This window comes from Choloepus didactylus, chromosome 5 (assembly GCF_015220235.1).
Source record: "Choloepus didactylus isolate mChoDid1 chromosome 5, mChoDid1.pri, whole genome shotgun sequence".
NCBI classification, from domain to species: Eukaryota; Metazoa; Chordata; class Mammalia; order Pilosa; family Megalonychidae; genus Choloepus; species Choloepus didactylus.
In genome coordinates this window covers 32329484-32355494 of record NC_051311.1, presented here as the reverse complement: position 1 = coordinate 32355494, position 26011 = coordinate 32329484, and the positions used below count along the sequence as shown (strand labels likewise).

The 26011-nt window shown below is 38.4% G+C and overlaps 1 protein-coding gene and 1 non-coding gene across 2 annotated transcripts in view; one reads left to right on the top strand and one right to left on the bottom strand.

Moving 5' to 3' along the window:
• The window catches only part of RBM33 (RNA binding motif protein 33), a 216345-nt gene that overhangs the window by 11961 nt on the left and 178373 nt on the right, over positions 1-26011 (top strand).
• On the bottom strand, positions 18252-18358 carry LOC119535630. Its single transcript, XR_005217243.1, has one exon. It is a non-coding gene; the product is annotated as a U6 spliceosomal RNA (small nuclear RNA).

Below are 26011 nucleotides of genomic sequence, written 5' to 3'. Positions count from 1 at the left end.
CTAAGAGGTGTTATCTATATAGTGCATAAGAATGTCCACCAGAGTGACCTCTCGACTCCATTTGGAATCTCTCAGCCACTGAAACTATTTTGTCTCATTTTGCTTACCCCTTTTGGTCAAGAAGGTACTCTCAATCCCACGATGCCAGGTCCACATTCATCCCCGGGAGTCATATTCTGCGTTGCCAGGGAGATTTACACCCCTGGGAGTCTGGTCCCACGTATGGGGGAGGGCAGCGAGTTCACCTGTCGAGATGGCTCAGTTAGAGAGAGAGAGGGCCACATCTGAGCAACAAAGAGGTACTCAGGGGTGGTTTCTTTTTATAATTTCTTTCTCTTTATTAATATTCTTTATTTGTTGAGACATTGTTCCTTGGGTTTCCTTTGTCTGTGGTTTCCTTTTGCTCTTTGAGCATATTTTGAAGCAGTTGATTTAAAATCTGTGTCTAGTAACTAATGTCTGGGCTTCCTCAGGGATGATTTAGGTGCTGTTTCTGAAAATTTTGCTGGGTTATTCAGAATTTAAGAGTTGTACTATAGGACTAAGTATGTTCGCTTTGAAAGTTCTTAAACATCTCCCTAATTCTTTTTCTTGTTAGCATTTAAATAAAGAGTTTTAGTTTCCTCATTTGGAAAATATGGGACTTTGTTAGTGATTCAGAGTACTAGCATATTGTTCATGAGTATAGTGTTGAGGTAAAAGAAGGTCCAGAACCATTGTACTAGACCAGGAGTTGTCAAACTTTTCTGTGAAGGACTGAATAGAAAATATATTAGACTTTGCAAGCCATATATATGGCTTTTGTGGCAACTACTCCACTGTGTTGTTGCAGCTTGAAAGCAGCCATAGATATTATGTAAATGAATTGGCATGGTTCTTTTCCAAAACAAGCTTTTTTACGTAAACAGGTAGTGGCCAAATTTGTACAATAACAGGTGGAGACTGTACTTGGCCCACAGGCTATGGTTTGCTGACCCTTGGTCTAGACATTTTCTAGAACCCTCTTCAAACTAATAGTTTATAAGGTTTCTAATTCAAGTTCTAGGTTCCTGGGAAAGTTGAGGAAGTAGTGAGAATGGTAAGTAAAGGAATTGTGTTAATTATAGGTAACTCATTGCTGCCTAATTAAAAATTGTAAAAATTCCATTAGATATCTTTAGTCTTGCTGATTAGGAAAAAATTTACAATAATACATTAAATACAAAATTTATCCTTAGAAGGAAATTCTCCAGACAAGGAGGGCAGTTGACTACTCTCTTTTTGCTGAGTTAATCTTACCCTGTCCTTCAGTGATGCACTGCTCCTGCTTTAGAACTCTTGACTAATGTGGCACATTTTCTGCTATTGGTTCTCCTTAATATGACATATAAAATGAAACTTTTTTTAAAAAGATCCTTCTGTATTCCAAAGGAGAATGGAAGAAGAGTAGAAACAGGCTTACACAAAAGTACAGTATTCTTGTCTTAGCTTGTGTCTTGGGGATTTCCACATTCCATATTTCAGGGGAAAAAAGTATTATTTTGCTTTTTGCTTTGTTAGGTGGGTCTCCTTAACTTTGCTTAATGTGCCTTTGTCCAAACACAAGGTTACCCACATTTACAGCCATTTTTACTTACAGCCATTCTTATTTCCTTTTGGGAATTACTAGCTGTTTTCCACTTCCATTTGCTACTGTAGCTATACCTAACTTTATTACTTTAAAAATCATTTCCCTGTTTTCTTGGTGTCAGGAGGTGAGGTTGCTTAAACTACAGAAACAGGAACCTCCACTTCTTGCCTTTATAGCAACAAACTTACTTTTTTTTTTCTCTCTTACTTTCACTTTTTGCACCTGAGCTCAGATTCCCTGCTTTCTTTGCCTTTTAAGGGACCTCATTCCTGTTAATGTATCTTTAAAAGATGGGGACTTAAAAAATCATAATGCACTTAACGACACTTAAGTGAGTTTCCATTAGGCTTGTGTCATAAAAATTTGAAAATACACTTTATTTGAACTAGAATCCAAATAAGATCTTCACGTTGTTAATGATTTGATATGTTTAAGTTTCTTTTAATCCATATGTTAGGTTTCTTTTAATCTATAAAGTCCTTCTCTGTCTGTTTCTTTCTTTTTCTTTGCATTTTGTTTGTTGAGTTGTTTGTCCTGTAGAGTTTCTGATAGTCTAGATTTGGCTGGTTGCATTCCCTTGGTGTTATTGAATATATCCCTCTGTCTTCTGTTTTTACTGTAAATTGGCAGATGGATCTAGAGGCTTGATCAGATTCTGGTTTTCTTTTTTGTTAGATTTTTCTTCTTTTTAAAATATTTTAAGTGATATGTTCTTCCATCAGGACACACGTCATTGTCTTTTTAATGAAGTTAGCAGCCATTGATGATTAATAGGATGTTTGTAGCTCTTGATGATCAGTGTCTAGAGCCATCATTAAGGCTTGTAAATGGGGTGTTTTAATTTTATCATTCTTCACTTATTGGCTGGAATACTTCTATAAGGAGAAACTTTACTATTATATGCTTATCTACTTGTACATAATGTATAGGAAAGGCAGGAAAATTGCTTACTTCTTTCCCAGTTTCCCAGTTTTTAAAATAATGAGTTGGTTCCCTTTGAATATGTCATCTCACTACTTTTCTGGCCTATTTTGTTCTGATAGTATGTTATATTGTTTCGTTGTAGATGATGAGTTGGTTTTTCTCTTGCTGCTTTCAAGATACTTTGCTTTGGTTTTTGAATGATGTGTCGAAGTGTGGATCTGTTTTTGTCAAGTGGGGTTTGTTGAGTTTCTTGGATGTATACATTGTTACTTTTCATCAAATTTGGGAAGTTGTTGGCTATTATTCCCTTCAGTTATTTTTTCCTGCAACCTCTGTCTCCTTCTTTGGGGACTCCCACATGTATATGTTTGTATGCTTGGTGATGTGTGACAGGTCTGTGAGGCTTTTTCTTCATTCTTTTTTGTTGTTGTTGTTCTTTAGATTGGATTATTTCATTTGATTTTTTCTTGAGGGTTGCTGATTGTTTTTTCTGCCATCTCAAATGTGCTGTTGAGTCCGTCTGTGAATACTTTTAGTTTTTATTATACTTTTCGGCTTTTAAAAAAATCGTTTCTGTCGCTTTATTGATATTCTCTATTTGATGAATTGTTACACTTCCCATTAATTCTTTAAACACTATTTCCTTTGGTTGGTTGAACGTATTTATAATAGTTACTTTGAAGTCTTTGTTAATTTTGACATCTGGGTCCTCATAGATGTAGCTTCTGTTGACTGCTTGTTTCCTTGTATATGGTTCACACTTCTCTGTTTCTTTGTGTATCTGGTAATGTTTCTTTTTTTTTTAATTTAGATAATATATTGTGGCAACTCTGGATTCTTATGCCCACTCTGGTTGGCAATTGTGCTGGTTTTTTTTTATTGGTTTACTGACTTATCTGGACTAATTTTGTGTATTCTGTCTTTACTGTGTGTGCCTGCTTATCAGTTTTTTAAAAAGTTTTAAAAATTATTATTTAAAAAAAATTTTTAAGTCTGTCTTCTTACGGGTTACCCCAGTATGTCAGCATAATTTAATGGACAATGATTGGTCAGAGATTGTACTTAAATATTTTTAATCAAAAAGAGTTTCACCTTTTGCCAATGAAGATATGTGTAGTAGATTGAGGAACACATTCACATTTCAGGCAGTTCATGAGTCTACCTCAGCTTTTACCTTCTGATAGGGTTCCTTGTCTCCTCCACATGTGCAAAAGGCCTCATATTCATTTGGGAATGTTTGTATGGCTACAGCCCTCTCCAGAATCTCCTGAGAGCACACGGAGACTTCCAGTCTGTTAGAAATATATAGGAGTATATCAAGGTCCACTATGATTATCTCATTTCCTATATTTCTCTGTTAAATCATTGGTTAGTTTGACATTATGTTGCTTGTCCCAACAACAATCACAACCTCATGGCCTCAGGCTTGTTGTGACTTGGTCTTTCCCTGTTGGTTTGCCATCAAGGTAACTACCGCTTTCTATGGTGTCCCGGCATATGTATTTTTCATGTTTTGCTTCAGATTGGGTCAGCTCCTTCTGACAGGTAAACTACCAGTTTTCACAGCCTTCCCCTCCCTGGTATAGCTGCCGTTCCAAAGGAGTCTAGTTGGACTAGGAGCAGCCTCAAGCTAAAATGCTGTAGAATCTTGCTGTTATTACCTGAGGGTTTAGTAGGGTTTTAAATGCTTTTCAATTTGTTTCGTGTCTTTGGTTGATTTTCTGTAGTCCTTAAATGGTTGTTTTTGATAACTTTTTCAGTTGTGTTATTGATTTTTGAGGAGGGACTTTACTGAGTTCTGAACTTGGACATTCCCTTCCTGGCTATAGTTGCTTTTTGTTTTTTTTGTATGAACTTTTAACGTTAGTTCCTCTAACACCATTGAAAAGCTTGTTGATATTTTTATTGGGCTTGCTTTAAAGTTATACATTTACTTAAGGAGAACTGATGTCTTTAAAAACAGGGAATGTCTTTCCCTTTATTCATATCTAATAGGATGTGAGGCATTATACCTTTCTTATTACATCTATTAATAGCTATCATATTCTTTATTGTTAATGTAAGTGGAGTTTCATTTTTTTATTATGTGTAAGAAGGCCATTAATTTCTATATGTTCATTTTATATTTTGACATCCTACTGAATTCTTTTATGGTTTGAGATTCCTTAGAGTTGATTTTCTAGGATTTTCCCAGATATCATCTGTATGTAGAGTTGTTTTACTTCTTTGCCAATCCTTTTGTTAATTCAATTTTATTGAGATGTATTCACATACCATGCAGTCGTACAAAGCGTACATTCAGTTGTTCACAGTACCATTATATAGTTGTGCTTTCATCACCAAAATTAATTTTTGTACATTTTCATTACCACACACACAAAAATAATAAGAATAAAAATTAAAGTGAAAAAGAACAATTAAAGTAAAAAAGAACCCTGGGTGCTTTTTTTTTTTTTTGCCCCCATTTTTCTACTCATCCATCCATACACTGAACAAAGGGGAGTGTGATCCATATGGCTTTCCCAATCACATTGTCACCCCTCATAAGCCACATCTCTCTACAATCTTCTTCAGGATTCAAGGGTTCTGGGTTGTAGTTTGGTAGTTTCAGGTATCCACTGCTAGCTATTCCAATTCATTAGACCTAAAAAGGGTTGTCTATATTGTGCGTAAAAGTGCCCACCAGAGTGACCTCTCGGCTCCTTTTGGAATCTCTCTGCCACTGAAGCTTATTTCATTTCCTTTCACATCCCCCTTTTGGTCAAGAAGATGTTCTCCATCCCATGATGCCAGGTCTAGATTCTTCCCCGAGAGTCATATTCCACGTTGCCAGGGAGCTTTACACCCCTGGGTGTTAGATCTCACATGTGTGTGTGGGAGGTCTTTGCCAATTCTTATGTCTGTAATTCATTTCTCTTATGTAATTGAATTGGTTCATACTTCTAGTAAAATGGAGTGCATAAGTGGGCATCTTTGCCTTTTATCTTGATCTTTGTGGGAATATCTTTAGCATCAATGGAGATAATGATTTTTTTTCTCTAAATCTAGTAATATGGTATTATGATATTAATGGATTTCCTAATTTTGAACCATTCTTGCATTCTTGGATAAATCACACTTGGTCATGGTGTATTATTTTCTTAATATATATTAATATATATTTCTTAATATAGTTCAGCATCTGTTTGACAGTATTTGGTAATTTGCATAGATATTCATAACGAATATTGGTCTGTATTTTTTTAAATGTCTTTATTAGGGTTGGGAATTAGTATCATACTTGCTTCATAAAAATAATTAAGTTTTCCTTCATGTGCAATCCTCTGGAACAATTTATAGTGCGTTGAAAATACTTGGTTTTTCAAAGTTTGGTAGAATTCCCCTGCGAAATTACCTGGGCTTGGTGCCTTTTTGTGGAGTAGTTCCATAACATTATCTATTTCTTCTACTGAAATTGGTCATTTTAAGTTTTCTATTTCTAATGCTGTCAGTTCAGGTCACCTCTGTTGAAAAGTTTGCTGCTGACCCCACGCATAGAGCTGTGGGCTTTTGTGAGGCAATTTTTCATGTATTATTGAAACTGCAAAGTTTTTTACTTTTTCTTTTTTTTTTTTAAGGATGCATCCAGCCCTATGGGAAGCCAGGGGTTGGAGAAGGTACTACATCCTTTGTCACAGCCCGAGGGGACTTTTCCAGTCAAAAGACCAAAGAAAACACCCAGCATTTGCTGAAACATGAACTTTACTAAGGGCTTACTCACAGGGAGGCAGAATTTAAATGGCTTTTCTCTCATGGGGCAGGTACTGCTTTAGCAGGGAAAATCGGGGTGATTTAGAGAACAGCAAGCCCTTTTGTAAGTGTTTTAGACAAAGACATTCCTAAGGATGGAAGAAGCATAGATGCAGTAACAGGTTACTCTGACCTGAGGGGTGGTGCAGGAAGGACTAGAATAACATTTGAACAATTACAATTACATTTGCTCTTTTTGTGAGACTAATAGTCTCTCACTTCCTGCCTGCTTCCCATAAAGTTACATATGAAGGTCGATTTACCCTTTTTCTCCTTACTGACTTACAAAGACAGTAGGTTAAAACATTTAGCTGCCTTGATCATGCAGACTGCTGTACACTAAAGATCTGCAGGCCTGTTTTGCTCAGGCCATGGCTTGCCACATCCTTCTTCCTTTCCATATCCTAAATGTGGGGGAGAGTCCAGAGCTATGACAACCAAGAGCCTGCCATCATACCCCCACCTTGCCCCCCTCACTGCTGTGCACCCACCACTCTGCACACTGGGGGGAACCTGGGCCCCCATGAGGAGGAGGCGCCCCACCCACCTGCCCTCACCTACGGCCTCCTACCCTGACTTCCGGGCCCCCGTGACTTGGGACTCCCTCCTCCCGTCCCCTCCCACATCACATCTGTGAATATAGGACTGATCACACGTGTTTCCCATTGGATTTAATGTAGTGGACTTGCCGTTTAATTTGTAAATTGTACATTGGCCATCTCCTTCAGCGGCTACCTGGCTTTACTTGAGGGGATCCTTGGGTAACTTTTGTTTTCTTGGTTGGTGTATTCGTTATCTAGGTCTGCAGTAACAAATCACCATAAACTTGATGGCTTAAAACAACAACGATTTATTCTCACAGTTCAGGAGGCCAGAAGTCAGAAATCAGCATGCTGGCAGGGTTAATTAGCCTCCTTCCGGAGACTCTGACAGGTAATCCCTTTCAGTCTTCTCTCCTGATTTCTGATAGTTGCCCCTAATCCTTGGTGTTCCTTGTCTTATAGCTGTATCACTCCAGTCTATGCTTTTTGTCACATGGGCTTCATCATCTCTATGTCTGTTTCTGTCTCTCCTCTTAAGGATACCAATCATTGGATTTAGGGCTAACCCTAAACTAGTAAGATTTCATCTTTACTAATTACATCTGCAAAGACCCTATTTCCAGATAAGGCCACATTCTGAAGTTCTGGGTGGACATGAATTTTGGGGATCTCTTCAACCCACTACCGTCAGCAAGTCAGACTTTGTTTTAATATCACAAAGATGCTATTTGAGCGATGTTTACTAAGACAAATGTAGCATTTTTTTGTTGCTTTTTTTTTTAAAGAAATTTTATTTTGAAATCAATTCAAACTTACAGGAACAGTTGCAAAAACAGTACAGACCCCATACATAGAACTCCAGCATACCCTGACCCCCCTCCCCCGATATCCCGATCCACCACCTTTAACATCCTGTCACACCACCATTTCTTTCTTTCCCTCTCTCCCTCCCTCCCTGTCATCCATCATCTATTGCTCTGTCCTCTGAACATATGAGAGCAAGCTGCACACATCTTTCAACAAACAATATAATTCACATATACCCTTCCCATGGAAAAGAACATTCTTTTATGTAGTCCCATTAAGCACAGCTAAGAAGTTCAAGAAATTCAACATTGATACAAAGCTTACATCCTATATTTCCTTTTTTTTTCCTTATGTCCCATCTGTGTCCCTTTGAGCCTCCTCTCCTCTATCCTCATATCCCATCCAGGATCATCCTTGGCATTTAATTGTCATCTATTTAAGACTGTCTTGTTTTTTTTTCAATTGTGGAAACATATATACAGCCTAAATCTTCCCATTCCACCCCCTCCCTAGCATTCCATTAATGGGATTAATCACATTTAGAATGTTGCAATGCTATCACCTCCCCACCATCCATTTCTAGAAGTTTCCCTTCACCACAAACAGAAACCCTACTCATTTCTTAACTCCCCATTGCCCCTTCCCCTACTTCTTGGAACCCCTACTCTACTTTTCAACTGTATGGTCATATTCTCTGATACTTTCTTTGTGTTTACCGTGGGGCTTAAATTTAACATCTTAAATCTCTAACAATCTTGTTTTTCTTTTGATACCAACTTAACTTCAATATGACACATAAACTATGTTCCTATACTCCCTCATTCCCCCACCTTTATGTAGTTCTTGTCAAAAATTACATATTTTACATTGAGTCCAAAACCACTGATTTGTCATTACAGTTTATATATTTTAGATCTTGTAGGAAGTAAGTAGTGGAGTTACAAATCAAAAATACAGTAGTATTGGTATTTATATTTACCATGTGATGTTTACTGGAAATCTTTATTTCTTCATGTGGTTTCAGTCAATTGTTTAGGGTCCCTTCCTTTCAGCCTGTTTAACTTCCTTTAGCATTTCTTATAGGACTGATCTACTGGTGATGAAGTCCCTCAGCTTTTGATTATCTGGGAATGTTTTCATCTCTCCCTCATTTTTACCCTCCAGGTGTTTGTGATTTCTCCAAGTCTCTGATGGCTATTGACTTCTATTTATATTCCATTGTGGTCAGAGAATGTGCTTTGAACAACTTCATTTTTTTTTTTTTTTTTAATTTATTGAGGCTTGTTTTTATGTCCCAGAATATGGTCTGTTCTGGAGAAAGATCTGTGATCACTAGGGAAGAATGTGTGTCCTGGTGACCTGGGATGTAATGTTCTATATATGTCTGTTAAAATTTTTTTTCTCTCTCTCTCTCCTTTCTTTGTTTCTCTGTCAGTAGGGCTCCCTTTAGTATCTGAAGTAGGGCAGGTCTTTTATTAGTAAAATCTCTCAGCATTTGTTTGTCTGTGAAAAATTTAAGCTCTCCCTCAAATTTGAAGGAGAGTTTTGCTGGATAAAGTATTCTTGGTGGAAATTTTTCTCTCTCAGAATTTTAAACATGTCATGCCACTGCTTTCTCGCCTCCATGGTGGCCGCTGAGTAGTCACTATTTAATCTTACGTTGTTTCCTTTGTATGTGGTGAACTGCTTTTCTCTTGCTACTTTCAGAACTTGCTCCTTCTCTTCAGTATTTGACAGTCTGATCAGAATATGTCTTGGAGTGGGTTTATTTGGATTTATTCTATGGAGTTTGCTGGGCATTTATGCTTTGTGTATTTGTATTGTGTAGAAGGTTTGGGAAGTTTTCCCCAACAATTTCTTTGAATATTCTTTCTAGACTTTTACCCTTCTCTTCCCCTTCTGGGACACCAGTGAGTCTTAAATTTGGACATTTTATTTTATCTATCATATCGCTGAGATCCATTTTGATTTTTTCGATTTTTTTCCCCATTCTTTCTTTTGTTCTTTCATTTTCTGTTCTGTGGTCCTCGAGAAGGCTGAGTTGTTGTTCAGCTTCCTCTAATCTTGTATTATGAGTATCCAGAGTCTTTTTAATTTGGCCTACAGTTTCTTTAATTTCCATAGGGTCTTCTGTTTATTTACTCTTGCAATTTCTTCTTTATGCTTTTCTAGGGTCTTTTTTATGTCTCTTATATCCTGTGCCATTCTCTTCTTCATGTCCTTTATATCCTGTGCCATGCTCTCGTTGCCTGTCTGCAGTTCTTTGATTAATTGTGCCAGATACTTTGTGTCGTCTGATCTTTTGATTTGGGTGTTTTGGTTTGGGTTCTCCATATCGTCTGGTTTATCGTATCCTTTAAGATTTTCTGTGGTTTTTGGCCTCTTGGCATTTGCTTTACTTGATCTCTAATTTGTCAGAACTGCAGCTTGGTGGCATACACTTTCTCTAACTAACCAGCAGGTGGTGTCTGTGAGTCACCTATCCCCTCAATTCAGTTCTCCCCAGCCTTGTCTTTGTGGTGTGTGGGGATCTGATTCTTGTGGGGTTCAAGTGGTGCACTAAATTTGGGTGTGTTGTTGGTGCTGTCTGTCCTAAATGTGGGGGCATGTGTCTGGGTGGTTAGGCAGGCAGGGAAGCTTTAATAATGAAACCTCCCAGGTGTTCCCGGAGATTTAAGGCTGTTGCAGGAGCCTAAGCCTTCATGTCAGTCTTTCCACAGATTGTCTCTGCCGCTGACCCACAAGTCTGTGGTATTTGCATAGGGTCCCTAGGATTTCCTAGCGGTTCCCCCTTCCCAGCTGTGCTCTTCCAGGACCTCTGCTGAGGGAGGCCGCGCCACATCAGAAGTGCGTGCCAGCCTGCCAGGGAAACCCTGGGTTGCTGGGCCGTGCAGGGGTGCTCCCAGCCTGCTTCAAAGATGGTTGAATGGGACGCATTTACGTCCCCCTTTTCGCACAGCTCCGCCCTCCCAGCTCTGGGACAGTCAGCCGTGGGTGCATTAAAGGCCACCGTCCACGGCCGATATTGTGGCATGTGTGTGGTGCTGCAGGAAAGACTCCTCCTCACACTGGGTTTCTTGGCACGGCTCTGGGCTGTGGGTCTGGCCCTGGGCAGGAACATCCCCCGCCTGCTGGGGAGATGGCTGCAAGGAATGCATTTTTTTTCTTCTTTTGTTTCCCCTCTGCTCCCCTGGTCTCGAGACAATCAGCAGCAGGTTTGGGAAGGGGTATCCTCCACGCCAGACACTGAGGCTTTGGCCCAGCCCGCTCCTGCCGTGCTTAACTGCACGGCTCTTCCCGTCTTATCTGTAGCTGCTCCTGGGCTTTTTTTTTTAAAAGAACTAGTCCTTCTCCAAACTCCAGCCCACCATTTCCCCACACCGCAGTGCGGCAGCTGGACTTTCAACTGGCTCACTCACTCGTTTCAGAATGCAGGCTCCTGGTTTCACCAAATGCACATTCCCTTTGGATTTAGCAGACCTTGTCTGGCTGGTGCTACGCTGTTAGTGGTGTTGTGGGTCACTTTCTGGTTTTTATCTAGTATTTTTCACGGAGGTGTTTTTTTGCCCTATCTCACCTAGCTGCCATCTTAGGTTTTCTTAAATGTAGCAGTTTAAAAACCAAAGTCATTAACATCTGTCTATCCCTGTAAAGAAATCCAAGCATTAATATCCTTCTAATATTCCAAATTCATAATATTGACTTCTCTTTTTTTTCTTGTTATGCTCATTTAATTGATGTGTCTGGAGCGTCTAATTTAATAGTAGTTTCTGATTAATCCACTGTCTTTATTCCCCCCTCCGATTCTTCACTATGATGCTAATCTGGCGTTTTTTTTTCTTCCCCTATTGCTTAGTCTGTGGCTATTTTGTTGCTCTTACCATTGTTTATCTTTGATCAGTTTTAGTTATTGCTTCTTGCTGCTGCTAGATTAATCTTTCTAAGCTTTAATGTTTCCTGTTAAATGTAGCGTAGATTTCCAGTGTTAGTTCTTCTGTAATGTCCCCAAATCTTCCTTCCAGCTTTTTTTTCTCATTACTTTTATCCACAAATGCTGTTTCAGCTAAATTGTTTGTTGGGTGTGCATAGTACTTTTCAGCCTCTGGGCTTTTGCTTTTCTTGTAATGCCTATTTGCTTGTCAAAAATTTAGTCATTGTTCAGAGTGTATCTCAGTTATAACCTTGTCTGTAATACCAAACTTGGATACCCCAACCCTCATCATCTTATATATTTTTTGCTTTGAAATTACCTTCAAAATACCTCCTGATTTGAAATTATATGAATTTCAGTAATTTCATTGATGTCATGTCAGTTTCTTTTTCTGTGGCTAAATTCACATAATAAGAAATTTAAAACTTCTTTAGAAACATCATGAAATGTTCTGTGTTAATAGTTTTATTTGTCTGCCTATTATGTGTTCGAATGTGTGCATATGTAAACATTGGGAATGATGTTTGCCTTGTGTTAATGGTTGCTATTTCTGATCAGAGAAATTTGGGATGATTTTAATTTTTTTTTGTACAGTTTGGTATTGGAAGACTGTTTTTAATGACTGTATATTAGTTTAGTTAAGGACAGTAAAGTTATTCTAATAAAGGGAATAGGTTTTATTAAAAAAGTAGGAAAGAACATAATTAATCACATACCTAAAGATAACTACTGTTATGGGTTGAATTGTGTCTCTCAAAAAAGATATGTTGAAATCCTCACCATGGTTCCTGAGAATGTGACCTTATTTGGAGATAGGGTTATGGCAGGTAGAATTAGTTAAGTGAAAATGAGGTCAGACTGGGGTAGGATGGACCCTTACCTAATCCTTACAGCGACCTTTGTCCTTATAAGAAGGGGAGAAGATACATAGATGTATGAAGGGAGAGCTCTATGTGATGGCAGAGGCAGAGTGTTCTGGTTTGCTAATGTTGCTGGGATGCAAAATACCAGAAATGGATTGGCTTTTATAAAGGGGGTTTATTTGGTTTCACAGTTACAGTCTTAAGGCCATAAAACATCCAAGGTAACACATCAGCAATCAGGTACCTTCACTGGAGGATGGCCAATGGCGTCCAGAAAACCTCTGTTAGCTGGGAAGGCACGTGGCTGGTGTCTGCTCCAAGTTCTGGTTTTAAAATGGTTTTCTCCCAGGACGTTCCTCTCAAGGCCATAGCTTGTCTTCAAAATGTCACTCTCAGTTGTTCTTGGGGCGTTTGTCCTTTCTTAGCTTTGGAGCAAGAGTCTGTTTTCAGCAGTCGTCTTCAAACTGTCTCTCATCTGCAGCTCCTGTCTCAGTTCCTGGGCATTCTTCAGAGTGTCCCTCTTGGCTGTAGCAAAGTTGCTCCTTCTGCTCTACACTGAATGGGTGGGGCCACACCTCCATGGAAACTGTCCAGTCAGAGTCATCACCCACAGTTGAGTGGGTCTCATCCCCACGGAAACCCTCAAAGAATTACAATCTAATCAACACTAATACGTCTGCCCACACAAGATTGAATCAAAGATAATGGCATTTTGGGGGGACATAGTACATTCAGATGGGCACACGGAGGTTGAAGTGCTGCAGCTGCAAGCAAAAGAATGCCAAGAATTGCTGGGAAACCACTGGAAGCTAGAAAGAGGCAAAGAAGGATTCTCCCTTACAGGTTTCAGAGTGAGCATGGCCCTGCTGACACCTTGATTTTGGACTTCTAGCCTCAAACTGTGAGATCATACATTTCTGTTGTTTTATACCACCTGGTTTGTGGTGCTTTTTTACAGCAGCCCTAGGAAACTGATAACAACCATTAGAAATTTGGCTTATATCTATATATTTTACATATAAAGTGATCATGTCATATAGCATGCTATTATTTTTTTCCCTACATTATGTTATTCTGGACATTTTTCCATCTTAGGAAGTGAAGTTCTACGTTATAATTTTTATTACTGCTTAGTATATAATTGTGGAACAGTACTGTAATTCTACCTCCCAGCCTCTATGTTTCTTTGTGCATTCAGTTGATTTCCACTTTTCCCTATTAAGAAAATACTTGATGAACATCTTTATACATATTATCTTTGTTCACTGAATGATGAACAGTAGTTCTCAAAGTCTTAGGGTTCTCCAGTACTATTTCAGAGGGTCTGTGAGAACCAAACTTTTTATAATAATACTAAGACTTTTATTTGTTTCTTTCGCTGTTCTGGCAGTTGCACTGACACTGCAAAAGTTAAAGTGGATACATTATCTTGTCCCTTAGTATGATTCAAGGTAGGGGCCACAAGCTGTTAAGTCAGGCCACACAGTAAAATAATGCCAGTTTTGTTTAAGAATGTCCTTGTTTAAGCAGTAGAAATGATTAATTTTATTAAATCTTGACCCTGGACCACAGGTCTTTTAATATTCTTTGTGACAAAATGACAAGTATGCAAAAAGGACTTCTGTTGTCATACTCAGGTACAATAGTTGTTTTGAGGAAAAGCACTTGTCATTGAATTGTGAGCTGAACTGCTTTTTGTTCATACATCATTTTTACTCCGGACAACTTACAAAGTGTGGTTGTTCAGACTTTACTATTTGACATGTTTTCTTTTTTTTTAATTAAATTCAATTTTATTGAGATATATTCACAAACCATAGTCATTCACAGTGTACAGTCAGTTGTTAACAGTACCATTATATAGTTGTGCATTCATAACCACAATCAATTTTTGAACATTTTCATTATTACACACATAAAAGAGTAAGAATATTAAGTTAAAGTAAAAAAGAACACCACAAACATCCCATACCCCTGTCCCTCTCTATTATTCATTTACTTTTCTTATTTTTCTAGTCATCTGTCCATATACTGGATAAAGGGAGTGGGAGCCATGAAGTTTTCACAGTCACGATCACACATGTAAGCTATATAGTTGCACAATCGTCTTCAAGAGTAAAGGCTACTGGGTTGCAGTTCAACAGTTTAAGGTGTTTCCTTCTAGCTATTCCAATACACTAAAAACTAAAAAGGGATATCGGTGTAATGCATAAGAATAACCTCCAGAATGACCTCTCAACTCTACTTGAGATCTCTCAGCCACTGAAACTTTTTGTTTAATTTCCCTTCCCCCTTTTGGTCCAAGAAGGCTTTCTAAATCCTACAATGCCAGGGCCATGCTTATCCCCGCGAGTCATGTCCTGTGTTGCCAGGGAGGTTTACACCGCTGGGAATCATGTCCCACATAGCGGGGAGGGCAGAGTTTACCTGCAGAGTTGGCTTAGAGAGAGAAGCCACATCTGAGCAACAAAAGAGGTTCTCTGGGGGTGACTTGTAGGCACAATTTTAAGTAAGCTTAGCCTTTCCTTTGCAGTAACAAGCTTCATAGGGCATGCCCCAAGATCAAGCGTTCAGCCTTCTAGACTGGTAGTCCCCAGTGCTTGTGAGAGTATCATTAATTCCCCAAGTGGGGAAATTTAATATTTCCACATTTTCACCCAGTTCCTCAAGGGGGCTTTGCAATTATATTTTTGTTCTCTGCCCAAATTACTCTGTGATGTATTGGGGCTTCACACTAGCCTCTACAAACCTATCAGATCTCACTTCCTATTCAGTGTTCCATGTAATTATGCTGTTTGAATAAACTGAGCATACAGGTTAAATTATATAGTGTGCTACAGAAAATATAGATTTTGCACCTAATAAACATCTTTCTTTGATCTTCACACAGAAGTTGAAGTTTTAAAACACCATCAATATCATCCTCACTCTTTAGTCTGATTTACCTTCGTCCTAACCAAGTCCATTTAGTTCATATTTCTAATTGAAGTCCGATCTCTTTTTTTCAGACTCTTTTAACATTTGCTCTGTAGGGTAATGCTGACATTTATAGCTGCTGGACTCTGACTCTTGAGGCTCAGGTGTCACACAGACACCCAAAGTTCCAGGGACTGACCAAGTTTTACACAAAGAGCTCAGTGTCTCAGAATTTAGAAATATTAATTACAACTCAGGAATAGATATACTGTTATAAGAGCTTGTAATCTAGGAGCCATTACAGTAAACCTTCTCCTGGTAACCTGTGCTCTCAGATTCAATTCTCAGAGTTTGTACGTTATAGTTAGTCTATATTAGTGAGGCATTATAATGTTTTTCTTTTCATTTCTCTCACCATACTGTCCTTAATGTCCATTCACCTCATAACTTCATTCCTTCTTTTAGCAGCTCAGTATTCCATCGTATGTATACACCGCAATTCACCATTCTGTTCATCATTCTGTGTACCCTTAGGCCACCTCCATTCACTGTGAATTGTGAATACTGTCTCCATAAACTCCACTGGGCACATTTTCTTTCAAGTTAAGTGAGCCTGTCATTTTAAGGAAAATAACTGGCAGTACTGCAAATGATAAAAGTCAAGCAAAATTAGGATTTTGTAAAACTTGTATTTGCTGCTGTGAGCTTGACAACTTCCCAATTCTTGTGAAGACTTTTCTGATGAGATTGGTATTAATATTAGTAAATGTGATTTTTTTGATGTTGAAAAATGAAATGGGTCAACATTTGGAAGATATGAATAACTCATTGAACTAGTATTTTCAAAATGACCAGTGCATGGTGTTGTAAAATCACACACGGTCAGAGATTGATTAACAGTGCAAGAAACGCAGTAGGTTTTAGCATAAGAGTGGATGAAATGTTCATTGATATAGTTTCAGATTCTGAATTGCAACTAACACTTAAGAAACTGCCTCTTGTTGATTATTGGTGCCTTATCAAAGAGTATCTAAAATAGTCTGATATGGCTCTTATAGTATTCCTCCCTTTTCCGACTATGTATCTGTGTGAAACTGAACTTCCTTTATGTTCTTCAGTCAAAACAATATATGTTGCATTTGCAGAGATAGAAAGCAGATTAGAGGTTAGAAGAGATGGGGGAGTAGAGAAGGGGGAATATTTGTAAAAACAAAAATAAGCAAAATAAAAAGTTTTAAACAACCAATATATTGCAAGAGATTAAATGCAGAAGCAAGTGCAAGAACTTGGCTGTCTTCTACAAACTCAGACTTTTTAAAATAGTTTTGCAGAACTAAAAAATGATGGTTTTCTTTCTTTTTTGGAAAATATAGGGATTTTTTTCATTAAAAATTTGTTAGATTAACATGTAATATGCTTGTTATTTGTTTTACAGGAATTAATGAACAAAATATTTTTAAATGTGTTAATCTTAGTTTCTACTATGGTAACTATGGTAAATATTGATAAATTAACCCATGTGTACATTTTTAATGAGTTTTATCCTGAGTATTCTTTTTAAAATTTTAGCCAATTTGAAATGGCACCACCCCTTTTCCTGTCTTCTTTACCCTTCTCTCTTTTTTTTTTTCCTGGAAATGACCATAAGTTATTTATTGTTGTTATTGTTTGTCTCTTCCTGTTAGAATGTAACCTTCAGAAGAGTAGAGATTTTTGTTATTTTGTACCCTAATGTATACCAAATATCTGAAAACAATGCCTGGCCTACATTAGGTGTTCAAGAAATAATTGTGAAATGAGTACAGTGAATGACTAAAGAATACAAGTTTCATGACCTCAGTTCTATTCATGATTTCTGTTTTCTGTTTAACTTGGACTCCCTAACTTTGGAATCATTTTATAGCCAATTTCCTTGGATGTTTTATGGTGGAGTATTTTTTATTAGTTTTACATGATCCTGGAGTCTAATTTTGGCTTTTATAGATTTAACTCAGGAATCTTAAGGAAGTGCTTTGTTACAAGTCAGAGAAGGCAGTTAGGTTTTCTTCTGGAGTACCTATCCTTGATAATAGTGGTAGATTGCAGCAGGGATTCCAAACCTAGCTTTTCAATGGAATTACTGGGAAGCTTTCAAAGACAGAAAATAGAGGCCACTGAAACAGAATCAGGTTAGGGCCAAGGCATCTATAATTTTAAACAAGTTTTTTAGGTGATTGTTACTAGCTAGCCTGGCATATGGATTTTCTGGTCTCTGGAAAGTTAGATGCTCTCATTGATTAGCAGTATCTGCCATTGGTGATGATCATTTCACTATGAACTGGTGTGAAAAAAACCACAAGCAAAACTTTTTGCTTGTAAAATGTTGTTGTTCCCGTGTTTTGATAGGGAATGCATCCTGTTGTTATGAAATGTATAATCTGGCTGGGGAAGGAAAACTAACATTATCCCCCTCCCCCCCTTTTTTTAAAATATCTAATCAAAGAGTGCTTTATTAATAAAAGGTTAGCTTTAATGGATACAAAACTGCTGTGTAAAATAAGTATTTTCAAAATACATTTCTGTAAGTAGAGATTACCTCTTAGTAAAAGAGCAGTTATGTATTAGCAAAAGTATATATTTCTATTCAGGCAGCAAAACAGAGAGGGATTTACAAGTGTAACATGGATCCTGTTCCCTTGAATGACCCTTATCAGGTGGCAGTTTGCCCTAAGCAGGACTTCTATTCAAACACAAACAGGGCTTATATTGACAACCTGCTTTTTTTCATTGTTAGTTTTCTTGAGCATAGTTAATAAATGCCAAAATAACCCGAAGAATTGACCTTGTATGGAGGTATTCTATAGTCAGAGAACCTTTTTCTTGGTAAACACAAAAGTATGGAATGCTTCACGAATTTGTGAGTCATCCTTGTGCAGGGGCCATGCTAATCTTCTCTGTATCGTTCCGATTTTAGCATATGTGCTGCTGAAGTGAGCACACAGAAACTTTTAAAAAACAAGTTTAAGGTATGTGGCACTGACTAAAAGTTCAGTAGGTGACGAAAGAACAGTGTTAGATAGTTGGATTCTGTTTATTTTTTTCAGAAGTTATAATCTGGCTGCTTGTGAAAACAGTCTACAGGCATATTTTGTTTAACCTACAGGTTTGCTTTTTAAAGTTGAATTAGTTGCTTATATTTAAAAATTAGAAAATATAGAAGTGGTGGAAGCAGTCATCCTTATTTTCTTCCTGATCCTGTGGGAAAAGCATTCAATCTTTCACCTTTAAGTTTGATGTCAGCTGTAGCATTTTGTAGATGCCATTTAATGAGGTTAAAGATACTCCTTCTGTTATTTGCTAAGAGTTTTAATGAGGAATGAATACTGGATTTTATCTAGTGCTTTTTCTGTTTTTTTGGAAGATATGTATAGTTTTTCATTTTTAGTTTGTTAATGTGGTGAATTACATTGATTTTTTTAAAAACATTGATGAAATTTTGTATATTAAATCAACCCTAAATATTGATTGGTTTTTGAATATTAAACCAACCCTATCTTCCTTAACTCATGTGGTCATGGTGTATTTTATCTTAATATGCTGTTGGATTCCAGCGAAGAATTTTTACATCTGTGTTCATAACTGATACTGATCTAGTTTTTCTTCCATGTAGTGTCTTTGTCTAGGGTTATGCTGGCCTCATAGGGTCATCGTTTGAAGCATTCCGTTCTCTTCTGTTTTCTAGAAGACATTGTTTAAAGTTGGTGTTATGTTTTTCCTTAAAGTTTTGGTAGAATTCACCATGGAAGCCATCTGGGCCTGGAGTTTTCTTTGTGGGAAAGTTTCTAGCTATAATTGCAGTTTTTTTTTTTTTTTAAATTCAGTTCTGTTGAGATATATTTACATACCATACATTCATGGTGCACAATCAACTGTTCACAGTACCATCATATAGTTGTGCATTCATCACCCCAGTCTATTTTTGAACATTTTCATTATACCAGAAAGAATCAGAATAAGAATAAAAAATAAAAATAAAAAAGAACACCCAAATCGTCCCCCCCCATCCCACCTTATTTTCCATTTAGTTTTTGTCCCCATTTATCTAGTCATCCCTCTATATACTGGATAAAGGGAGTGTGATCCATCACCTGTTGTAATCAACATCGTTACACAGTTGTCTTCAAGAGTCAAAGCTACTGTTAGAATTTGGTAGTTTCAGGTATTTACTTCTAGCTATTCCAATACAATAAAACCTAAATAGTGTTATCTATATAGTGCCTAAGAATGTCCATCAGAGTTACCTCTCGACTCCATTTGAAGTCATTCAGCCACTGTAGTTTTGTTTCATTTCATTTTGCATCCCCCCTTTAGTCAAGAAAATGTTCTCAGTCCCATGATGCCGGCTCCAGATTCATCCCTGGGAGTCATATCCTGCGTTGTCGGAGATTTACTCAGAACCCATGTAGCGGGGAGGGCACTGAGATCACCTGCCAAGGTGGCTTAGTTAGAGAGAGAGGACCACATCTGAGCAACAAAGAGGCACTCATGGAGGAGACTCTTAGGCACAATTGTAAGCAGGTTTAGCCTCTTCTTTGCAGTAACAAGCTTCATAGGGGCAAACCCCAAGACAGAGGGCTCAGCATGTCAAGCCATCAGTCCCCAATGTTTGTGAGAACATCAGCAACAATCCAAGTGAGGAAGTCCAACACCTCTACATCCTCCCCCAGCACCTCAGGGGGGCCGCGAATATATATTTTTATTCTCCACCCAAATTACTTCGGGATGTGTTGCTGTTTTACTCAGGCATTTGATGCTGAAGGACTACAGAATGTTCAGCATGATTGATTGTCATTTCAGTTTTTTAAGAAGATATACTGGTTTTCAAGTTATTTATTTCTTCTTGAATGAGCTTTAATAATTTGTGTCTTTCAAGGACTTTGTTTTCATCTAAGTTGTACATATTTTTGCTGTTAACTTTCAATATCTGTTTAATATGTAATGATGTCAACTCTCATTCCTAACATTGGTAATTTGTTTCTTTTTTCCTTTTTTCCATATCAATTTAGAATCAACCAGCTTTTTGATTTGATTTTTCTCTATTTGGTTTTTATTTTATTGATGACCACTTGGATATTTATTGTTTTCTTTCTTCTGCTTACTTTTGATACAATTTGATTTTCTTTTTCTAGTTTCTTAAAGTGGAAGCTGAGATTATTGATTTGAGACCTTTCTTCTTTTTGGATATAAATATTTATTGTTATAAATTTTTCCTCAAATACTTCTTTGGTAGGATCCCAGAAATTCTGATATGTGTGTTTTCAATTTCGTTTTGTTCAGAATACCTTCTAAGTACCTTTTGGTTTCTCCTTTGATCTGTGTGGGTTATTTATAAGTGTGTTATTTAGTTTCCAAAAGCTTGAGGGTGTTTTCCAGAGATCCTTCTTTTATTACTAATTTGATTCTGTTGTCATCAGAGAACATACTGTGGATGTCTTGAATCCTTTAAATCTATTGAGACTTATTTTATAGCCCCAGAATATAGTCTATCTTGTTAATGTTCCATGTGGACTTTAGAAGGATGTTATATTCTGTTATTGAGTGTAGTGTTCTATAGGTATCCCTCAGGTCAAGATATTGATATTGCTGTTCAGGGTCTGTAGTAAGCAGAAAGATGGCTTTCCAATCCCCAGAACCTGTGACTGTGTTAATGTTACGTGAAGAGGATTTAAGGTTACCCTGGTGAAATTTAGGCTGTTGATCCACTGACTTAAAATAGGGAGATTATCCTGATTATTTGGGTGGGCCCAGTGTAATCACAGTGTGTCCCTTGAAAGGGGAAGGGAGAGGGCAAGAATGAAAGGAGAGAGAGGCAGAAGGGGAGGGAGGTCAGAGAGTGATTGTGATATGAGGACCTCAACTCGCCATTGCTTGGCTTTAAAGATGGAGCACGGGAGCTGTGAAGCTAAGAATGCCCCAGTGCCCTATAGAAACTGGAAAAGGCCAGAAAATAGAGCTCCTCTGGAGCTGCCAGAAAGGAACCTAGCCCTGTTGACACCTTGATTATGGCTCAGTGAGATTTGTGTAAGTCTCCCAATGTGCTGAACTGCAAAGGAATACATTTGTGCTGTTTTTTTTTAAGTGTCTCTCTTTTTTTATATACATATATATATATTTTTTATTGAGATTGTTCACATATCGTACAACTATCCAAAGATCCAAAGTCTGCAACCAGTTGCCCATGGTACCATCATACAGTTGTGCATCCATTAACACAATTAATTTATTTTCAATTTTTAGAACATTATCATTTCTCCAGAAAACAAAGACAAAAAAAAGGAAACTCAAATCCTCCCATACCCCTAACCACGCCTCCCTCCATTATTGATTCATAGTTTTGGTATAGTACATTTGTTACTGTTGGTGAAAGAATGTTAAAATATCACTAACTGTAGCATATAGTTTGCAATAGGTATGTGTATTTTTTCTATATGCACCTCTATCATTAACTTCTAGTTGCAGTGTCATACATTTGTTCTAGTTTGTGAGAGAGATTTCTAATATTTGTGTAGTTAATCATGGACATTGTCCACCACAAGATTCACTGTTTATATATTCTCATCTTTTAACCTCCAGCTTTCCTCCTGGTGACATACGTGACTCTGAGCTTACCCTTTCCACCACCTTCACACACCATTCAGCACTGTTAGTTATTCTCACAACATGCTACCATCACCCCTGTCCATTGCCAAATGCCTAAGTTCACCCTGGTTGAACATACTGCTCATAATAAGCAACCGCTCCTGATTCTTTAGTCTTATTCTATATCCTGGTAACTTATATTTCATGTCTATGAGTTTACACATTATCATTAGTTCATATCAGTGAGACCCTGCAATATTTGTCTTTATTTGTCTGTCTTATTTCACTCAATATAGTGCCCTCAAGGTTTCTTCATCAGACCATTTCTTTTAAGATGGTTTTGTTCACACACCATACACTCTGTCTTAGGTAAACAATCGTTGGTTCTCTGTATAGTCACGTATTTATGTATTCATCACCATCATCACTATCTGTGTAAGGACATCTCCATTTCTTCCACAAAGAAGGAAAAAGAGTCAAAGAAGGTAGAGAGACAATGCCAGGAATCCTATACCCTTCCCCTATTCCCCACCCCCCCATATGCATTTAGCTTTGGTATATTCTCTTTGTTATATTAAAGGAAGCATAGGGGGCGGGGCAAGATGGCGGACTGGTGAGCTGTATGTTTTAGTTACTCCTCCAGGAAAGTAGGTAGAAAGCCAGGAACTGCGTGGACTGGACACCACAGAGCAATCTGACTTCGGGCATACTTCATACAACACTCATGAAAACGTGGAACTGCTGAGATCAGCGAAATCTGTAAGTTTTTGCGGCCAGGGGACCCGCGCCCCTCCCTGCCAGGCACAGTCCCATGGGAGGAGGGGCTGTCAGCTCCGGGAAGGAGAAGGGAGAACTGCAGTGGCAGCCCTTATCGGAAACTCATTCTACTGATCCAAAATCCAACCATAGATAGACTGAGACCAGACACCAGAGAATCTCAGAGCAGCCAGCCCAGCAGAGAGGAGACAGGCATAGAAAAAAACAACACGAAAAACTCCAAAATAAAAGCGGAGGATTTTTGGAGTTCTGGTGAACATAGAAAGGGGAAGGGCAGAGCTCAGGCCCTGAGGTGCATATGCAAATCCCGAAGAAAAGCTGATCTCTCTGCCCTGTAGACCTTTCCTTAATGGCCCTGGTTGCTTTGTCTCTTAGCATTTCAATAACCCATTAGATCTCTGAGGAGGGCCCTTTTTTTTTTTAATCTTTTTTTCTTTTTCTAAAACAATTACTCTAAGAAGCCCAATACAGAAAGCTTCAAAGACTTGCAATTTGGGCAGGTCAAGTCAAGAGCAGAACTAAGAGAGCTCTGAGACAAAAGGCAATAATCCAGTGGCTGAAAAAATTCACTAAACACCACAACTTCCCAAGAAAAGGGGGGGTGTCCGCTCACAGCCATCATCCTGGTAGACAGGAAACACTCCTGCCCATTGCCACCCCATAGCCCAGAGCTGCCCCAGACAACCCAGCGTGACAGAAGTGCTTCAAATAACAGGCACACACCACAAAACTGGGCGTGGACATTAGCCTTCCCTGCAACCTCAGCTGATTGTCCCAGAGTTGGGAAGGTGGAGCAGGGTGAATTAACAAAGCCCCATTCAGCCATCATTTGAGCAGACTGGGAGCCTCCCTACACAGCCCAGCAGCCCAGAGCTGCCCTGGGGGGACGGCACTCACCTGTGACATAGCACAGTCATCCCTCAACAGAGGACCCGGGGTGCACAGCCTGGAAGAGGGGCCCACTTGCAAGTCTCAGGAGCCATACACCAATACCAAGGACTTGTGGGTCAGTGGCAGAGACAAACTGTGGCAGGACTGAACTGAAGGATTAGACTATTGCAGCAGCTTTAAAACTCTAGGTTCACCAGGGAGATTTGATTGTTAGGGCCACCCCCCCTCCCTGACTGCCCAGACACACGCCCCATATACAGGGCAGGCAACACCAACTACACACGCAAGCTTGGTACACCAATTGGACCCCACAAGACTCACTCCCCCACTCACCAAAAAGGCTAAGCAGGGGAGAAGTGGCTTGTGGAGAACAGGTGGCTCGTGAACGCCACCTGCTGGTTAGTTAGAGAAAGTGTACTCCACGAAGCTGTAGATCTGATAAATTAGAGATAAGGGCTTCAATTGGTCTACAAATCCTAAAAGAACCCTATCAAGTTCAGCAAATGCCGAGAGGCCAAAAACAACAGAAAATTATAAAGCATATGAAAAAACCAGACAATATGGATAACCCAAGCCCAAGCACCCAAATCAAAAGACCAGAAGAGACACAGCACCTAGAGCAGCTACTCAAAGAACTAAAGATGAACAATGAGACCATAGTACGGGATACAAAGGAAATCAAGAAGACCCTAGAAGAGCATAAAGAAGACATTGCAAGACTAAATAAAAAAATGGATGATCTTATGGAAATTAAAGAAACTGTTGACCAAATTAAAAAGATTCTGGACACTCATAGTACAAGACTAGAGGAAGTTGAACAACGAATCAGTGACCTGGAAGATGACAGAATGGAAAATGAAAGCATAAAAAAAAAGGGGGGGGAAAAATTGAAAAAATCAAAATGGACCTCAGGGATTTGATAGATAATATGAAACGTCCGAATATAAGACTCATTGGTGTTGCAGAAGGGGAAGAAAAGGTTAAAGGTCTAGGAAGAGTATTCAAAGAAATTGTTGGGGAAAACTTCCCAAATCTTCTAAACAACATAAATACACAAATCATAAATGCTCAGTGAACTCCAAATAGAATAAATCCAAATAAACCCACTCCGAGACATATACTGATCACACTGTCAAACACAGAAGAGAAGGAGCAAGTTCTGAAAGCAGCAAGAGAAAAGCAATTCACCACATACAAAGGAAACAGCATAAGACTAAGTAGTGACTACTCAGCAGCCACCATGGAGGCGAGAAGGCAGTGGCACGATATATTTAAAATTTTGAGTGAGAAAAATTTCCAGCCAAGAATACTTTATCCAGCAAAGCTCTCCTTCAAATTTGAGGGAGAGCTTAAATTTTTCACAGACAAACAAAGGCTGAGAGAATTTGCTAACAAGAGACCTGCCGTACTGTAGATACTAAAGGGAGCCCTACAGACAGAGAAACAAAGAAAGGACAGAGAGACTTGGAGAAAGGTTCAGTACTAAAGAGATTCAGTATGGGTACAATAAAGGATATTAATGGAGAGAGGGGAAAAATATGACAAACATAAACCAAAGGATAAGATGGCTGATTCACGAAATGCCTTCACGGTTATAATGTTGAATGTAAATGGATTAAACTCCCCAATTAAAAGATATAGATTCACAGAATGGATCAAAAAAAATGAACCATCAGTATGTTGCATACAAGAGACTCATCTTAGACACAGGGACAAAAAGAAACTGAAAGTGAAAGGATGGAAAAAAATATTGCATGCAAGCTACAGCCAAAAGAAAGCAGGTGTAGCAATATTAATCTCAGATAAAATAGACTTCAAATGCAGGGATGTTTTGAGAGAAAAAGAAGGCCACTACATACTAATAAAAGGGGCAATTCAGCAAGAAGAAATAACAATCGTAAATGTCTATGCACCCAATCAAGGTGCCACAAAATACATGAGAGAAACACTGGCAAAACTAAAGGAAGCAATTGATGTTTCCACAATAATTGTGGGAGACTTCAACACAGCACTCTCTCCTATAGATAGATGAACCAGACAGAAGACCAATAAGGAAATTGAAAACCTAAACAATCTGATAAATGAATTAGATTTAACAGACATATACAGGACATTACATCCCAAATCACCAGGATACACATACTTTTCTAGTGCTCACGGAACTTTCTCCAGAATAGATCATATGCTGGGACATAAAACAAGCCTCAATAAATTTAAAAAGATTGAAATTATTCAAAGCACATTCTCTGACCACAATGGAATACAATTAGAAGTCAATAACCATCAGAGACTTAGAAAATTCACAAATACCTGGAGGTTAAACAACACACTCCTAAACAATCAG